Raw genomic sequence first — 7,056 nt, forward strand, 5'->3', positions numbered from 1 at the left:
GCACTTGGTGCATTCTTTTATGGATGCAGAGTTCCAGGTGGGTTCGACCTCTACACCTCGTGGCTGATAGCTATTCGAGGATCTGCTGATTCGAGTCTTCAGGGTGAGCATGGGGACGTTTGCTGCCCGAAGATTCCTCTATCTATTATATCTTTATTTTCGTTCTAAGACATACTTTTGAGACTATTGATGTATTTTTATTACCTTCAGACTTGTAGTATCTAGTTAGAGGCTCTTGTATGGTTAGACCAGATTCTAGGTGGATTTGATGTATTTCCTTACTTCCGCATGTTCTTACATCATTATTGTCAGACTTACGTATTTCTATCTCTTCCGCTTATTTATTTATTATTTCATGTCTTAAGATTGTTGGGATAAGGGTTTGCCTACCGAGGTGGGAAAGGTAGGTGCCCGCACGACTTAGCGAAACAGGGTATTTTTCGGAAAATGTTTTCTGCCAACCAAAGGAACATGAGAAATTAAGTAAGAAATTCACTTATTTTACACTACCCAAACGAACATGAGAAAATAAATAGAAATTCACTTATTTTTCAATAATACATTTTCCAGAAAAATATTTTCTTTGGGAAAAATTTCCCTCCATACCGAACGCACCCTTAAAGGGAGTTGGGGTATTTAATTATAGGTGGCTTTTAAGTTTCAAAATTAAGTGTAGGTGACTCAAGTTTTAATTATTGAGTAGAAGTGATAAAGTTTGATTAGTGATTAAGGGGTTTTGAGCTTGCCCAATAGTTTCATTTTTGGCACTTTGACCCTCATCTTTATTTTTAACACTTTTCTCCCAAGTTTTATTTTTAACACTTTGACCCAACCACTATAAACCCTAAAATACCAAAATGGGTAAAAAACTCCTCTTCAGCGCCGCTTTCTTCATTTTTGTTCTTCGCTTCTCTTCGTCTTCTCTTCTTCGTGCTTCTCTCTTCGCTTCTTGTTCTACTTCTTCTGCTGTTGCTTTCTTTTTCTCTGTTGCTTTCTTTTTCTTTTTCTTTTTCTTCTTCTTTGTCCGCCATTATTGCTGCTTTCTCCTTCTTCTTCTTCTTCTTCTTCTTCTTCATCCGCCATTTCTCAAGAAAAAAAATCATTTTGCAATTTTTTGACTGAATGTCATTCGTGTAGCATTGGGCATAACTTCATAAATGTTTTCTGATCATTTGGCAAGTAAAACAATAATGTGTTGTTTCAATTGCTCATCTGGGTATAGTTTCGTAGTTGCTGATTTTCCAACAATTTACAGTAGCAGTTGTAGTTGTTGCAACAAGTTCTAAAGCTGCTGTATAAGAGCTTTTGAACTTTTTGCAATAGTTGTTGTAGTTTCTGCAACAGTTGCAATAAATTATGAAGTTGTTGCAACAGATTTACTAATCTATTGCAACAATTACTAAAAATGTGAATAAATAATTTACAACGCCTGTTTTACTTTTGCAACAACTGTGAAATCTGTTGGAGAGCTCCTACTCTTTCCAACAACTGAGTTACATGTTGCAACAAGTATGCTACTTGCTGCAACAAGTACAACAACTTTTGGACATATTTTACTGTTGTTGGATGAAACAGAGACTGAAGCTGTCTGCAACAAATAAGTGAGTTGTTGCAAATAGTAACCTACTTGTTGCAACAAATCAATTATTTGTTTCAACAAGTCACTTAGTTGTTGCATTTTGTTATGAAACAGACAAAAACTGAAGCTGTCTCTAACAAGTAATCAAGTAGTTGGAACAAGTTACATACTTGTTGCAACAAGTATGTTAGTTGTTCCAATAATTCACATAGTTGTTCCATTTTGTTATGAAACAGAAACAAAAACTAAAGCTGTCTCCAACAAATAAGTGAGTTGTTGCAGCTAGTAACCTACTTGTTGCAACAAGTCGGTTATTTGTTCCAACAAGGCACTTAGTTGTTGCATTTTTTTTATGAAACAGACAAACTGAAGTTGTCTCCAACAAGTAACCAAGTAGTTGGAGCAAGTTACATACTTGTTGCAACAAGTACGTTAGTTGTTCCAACAAGTCACATAGTTGTTCCATTTTGATATGAGATAGAGACAAAAACTGAAGCTGTTGCAACTAGTAACCTACTTGTTGCAACAAGTCAGTTATTTGTTCCAAAAAGTTACTTAAAATTGTTATTAAGTTAGCTAATTTGGGTCCAAAATTACAGAAAAAACCACTCAATAATTAACTTAATCATAAATTTAAATGGGCTTTGACTTGTGCTGGTTAAAGTAGTCACCTTTAGTAATTTCAACACTTGACATTCAAGTGTTGTAATTACTAAATGTGATGACTTAGACCATCCAAGCTCAAAACTCACTCAAAATTGTGATTAAGTTAACTAATTTGGGTCCGAAATTACAGAAAAAACCACTCAATAATTAACTTAATCATAAATTTAAGTGGACTTTGACTTGTTCTGGTCAAAGTTGTCACCTTTAATAATTTCAACACTTGACATTCAAGTGTTGTAATTACTATAGGTGACAAATTTGACCATCTAAGCTCAAAGGACACTTAAATTTCTGAGTTAGTTAATTATTAAGTGGTTCCAAAATTACAAAATAATAATAATAATAATTTATGATTAACTTAATCATAAATTTAAGTGGCCTTTGACTTGGGCTGGTCATGACTGATTTTCTTAAAACAAAATATCTTCAGGCACCATTAATGGGGGACTCAATAATAATAAGTGCTGATTGCCATGGTGAGTAGATCGAGAAGAACAATTGATATATTTGAGGACGGAAAGGTAGTCACATGTTAGAGACGATAGCGATGACTGTCCAAAGAACTGTTGAGTTTGATGATTTTATGAACTTAATCATCACCTATTGTGAATTAACTTGTGAACCGAATGACCTTGTCTTCACTTACATGCATAGCTCTTTTGAAAACCAGAGGGTCTTGCCTTTTAAGATAACCGATCAGGGTCGTTTTCATACTTATTAGAATGATGTAGCTAGGCCCATCTTAAGGGTATACGTGGTTGGAAGCCCGGTAGAGAATCATAATTTAGCTCAAGACCAACAAGATGTGTTAAATGATAAATTGGATGGGTGGATATGTGTTACACCTTGGAAATTTCGTGTCGCTTGCATTATGAGTGATTAACATAAGCCTAAAGTGGAAATGAAGCCCTTATAAGGCTAAGAAGGATATTTTATAACTTTAAGCATGTACCCTAAGGTTTCAAAATTCAATGAATCAGTGAAAGCGAGTTCGTTGAAGGAATTGGAGTTCGAGTCATGTTTTGGGAAGATTTCATATCATTTGAGATATACACTTCTGAGCATTACTTTGAGAAAGAGATATAGAGCCCTTTGGATGTTTAATGAAGTTTTATATAAGTGCCAAGAAGGTTCCATAAGGATTGGAGGTCAAACGAATCGAAAAGAACGCAAACTCTCTATTTTGGGAGAGCTCACCGCCCAACATCATCCTCAAGCTGAGGAGGGAGTATGCGGCCGCATACTCAGTATGCTAGGCTGCATACTCATCACAAAATTGGAACGGGGGGTGATTTTGCCACCTTTTTAAATTCCAAACGACCCCAACTTCATTTCTAACTTTCCACACTTATTTCCCCACCTCTTTAGAGACTTCTAAGAGTTCTTGAAGGTTCCCAAACAAACTACATCTTTCCATATCATCTAAAGAGAGAATCAACATCAAACCTCAAGGTAAATCCATGGAGAGTGATGGTTCTTGCTTCCTTTCAAAGCTGTGGTGAAATTGGTATTGAAGAGACAATTGATTAAGGTGAAGTTCTTCTATTATAAGGTATGTTCTTCATTGTATTTGTATGATTGAGTTGATGTAAAGGTTTAGCAACCCATAGGAAGGAAAAGAATTAAAGTGGAGAAGCTATAAGTGTTATAGTGAAAAAGATGACTATGAGGTGAACTTAAAAAGGGGATTTTGGTTAAATTTGAAATTTATTTGGATGTAAATTCTTGATTATGATATTATGGATGTTGTTATTGTTGTTTGGGAGTTTCTTTGCCATATAGTGGAAGTTGATGAAATAGGGGAAGTGTTGCCCAAATTCCGTTAGCCTTTTAGTTGCTTTAGTTTGAACTTAAGCATGTTTTTAAGACTTAACCTTGTTATAAACCCTCCTGAATGTAGATTTTACGGGCTTTGGAGGAAAACGTTAAGTAATTAAAAGGATGTGAAGGTATGTAAGGATAACCCTTTTTTTAGAAGGCATAATTCCTATGTGATGATTCCATACATGCTATCCATCTTACCCTTACTCCTAAAAATGCTAGAAGTCCATCATTCTCAAGATTCACTCCATGTTTAGCAATACCAAAGCCTAAAGTTCTAGATGTTCTCATGATATGATTGAGATTATTGTATAATTCTTGATTACATTTATTATAATTGACCTCGTCTTACATTATTGTTCCTTCAAAGTGAGACATGATAGTGATGATGATTACGATGATGGTTTTAAATCTAAAAAGGCCAAAGATGAAAGTTCTTAATATTCTCATGATACCATTGAGCTTGTCTCATGGTTATTGATTCTGTTCATTATTGTTGATCTCACCTTATGATAGTTGTTCCTTCAAGGTAGGATATAATGATGGTGATGGTTCCATAATGACGCATCGGAGGTTACCAACCTTACGTCACTCCGATAGAGTAGAAATGTTTCATTGGGATCTCATGCATGCTAAATTTATTTATATATGTATTTCTTTCCCATCGTGCCTCCCTATAGGCGGCTGGGCAGACACACCACTGTAGTGAGCAGCTTATGATATCGTCCTGGTCGCGAGATGCCTGGACACGGGATGTCCGGATGCGGGATAATGTTGATAACACCGTGCCTATATAGCCGGGCAGTATACTATACGTTTGATGATAACACCGTACCTACATGGTTGGGCAGTTTACTATATATATATATATATATATATATATATATATATAGTATGTATGTATGAATATTGTTTTGAAAGAAAGAGCTAAGCATACATGGTATTCGCCTTAAGAGGCAATCAAATGTATATGTTATCTCTTTTATCTCTTGCCCCTCGTATCTTTATTATGTTGTTGCTCATGCTTTACATACTTAGTACATTGTTCGTACTAACGTTCTTGTGCTTGTGGACGTTGCGTTCATGCCCACAGGTAGGCAGGGAGACGGATCAGATCCTTAGGAGCTTCATCAGCGAAGTCTCAGGAGCGGTCCATTCATTTCGGAGTCGCAGTCCATTGGTATTACTCTTTTGTGCATATATGGGCATGGCGGGGCCCTGTCCCATTTTTATGACTCCTAGCATTCTGTTTATAGACTCGTAGACATGTATGTGTGTATAGTTGGACGTCTCATAACCTCATCGATTCCTACTTATATATCATTTTTTTAGCCTTGTTGACTTGGGTATATATTCACATATGGGGCAGAGTTGAAAATGATCTTATAGAGGAGTTTTCATTTGAGATTTTGTGTCCGTCTAGATTATACTAATTGTGAGTTAGATATGTGGTCCACCGATATATAGTTATATGAAGCAGATTAAGTGGTGCTCGGTAGGTCAGCTCCGGGTACCCGTCATGGCCCTCCGATTGGGTCGTGACAATATGGATGTTCCACATAATGGAAGCAAGGGAGAGCCAATTCCTATACCCGAACTTGCGAGTAATACACTGTGTGCTGCACAATCGTCACAGTCTAGCCATGTTCAAGATGAAGAAATAGTATTTTATAAAGGAATGTCATTCAATTCGGGAACTGTGTATTGCTTTAGATGTGAACATCCGGAGTGCAAGTGGTGGCTAAGGGATGTGAAACTATTAAGTTCTAGCAAACCCGGAAGAAGGTGGACAAAGAGGGATATGAGGAAAAACAAATGCTCCTTATGCAAAACAGCTGGCCACAAAAAAATAACATTTCCAAGCCGAAATGCTCCATAGTTGTAAATTGCATTGTCTTGTAATAATAGTTATTTGTTGGAACTTTATGACATTTTAATGTTATTATTTCTTAGCATGGTAATTTATGTTCTTGGTGTTTGTGAACTTGATTTATATGATATGTTGTTCGTGTTCAAATCACAAATGTGTGTATTCTTCTTAATAAATTATTGTACAGTTTCCAACAAGTAATGAATTTGTTGCAACAGCACTGTAACTTGTTGGGTTTTATCCAACAAGTAACAGGACTTGTTGTAGCAACTAGTAACATGTTGCATTTTATCCAACAACTGACAGGCATTGTTGCAACAACTAGTGAGTTGTTGAACATATTATAAAAAATCGGAGTTTTTAAGAAGTATCAATACAAGAGTCAGGACTTGTTCAACAACTTACTCACTTGTTGCAACATATACTATAGTTGTTGCAACATATACTACTTTTTTCACCCATATTTAGTGATCAACAAAGGGAATCAGCCATATTTAGTGATAAACAATGGAAATCAATCATATTTAGTGATAAACAATGGAAATCAAACAAGTGGAGTGACTTGTTACAGAAAATGGGTAACTTGTTGTGTTTTATCCAACAAGAGTAAGGATTTGTTCAACAACTTACTCAGTTGCTGCAACAGATACTACAGTTATTGCAGCTGATACTCACTTGCTGCAACAGATACTACAGTTGTTGCAACTGATACTCACTTGCTGCAACATATACTACACTTGTTACAACAGATGCTACAGTTGTTGCAACTGATACTATACTTGCTCCAACAGATACTACAGTTGTTGCAACTGATACTCACTTGCTGCAACATATACTACACTTGTTGCAACAGATGCTACAGTTGTTGCAACTGATACTACACTTGCTCCAACAGATACTATAGTTGTTGCAACAGATACTACTTGGTTCACCCATATTTAGTGATCAATAAAGGGAATCAACTATATTTAGTGATAAACAATGGAAATCAACCATATTTGGTGATAAACAATGGAAATCTACCATATTTAGTGATCAATATATATACTTAATCAATTTGCTGGTGTTTTGAGTCAGGATAGATGATCAATTAAGTCCAATACGCACTAAATGGAGTGAA

The sequence above is a fragment of the Lycium barbarum genome, chromosome 2 (genome assembly GCF_019175385.1).
Source record: "Lycium barbarum isolate Lr01 chromosome 2, ASM1917538v2, whole genome shotgun sequence".
In the NCBI taxonomy this organism is placed as follows: Eukaryota; Viridiplantae; Streptophyta; class Magnoliopsida; order Solanales; family Solanaceae; genus Lycium; species Lycium barbarum.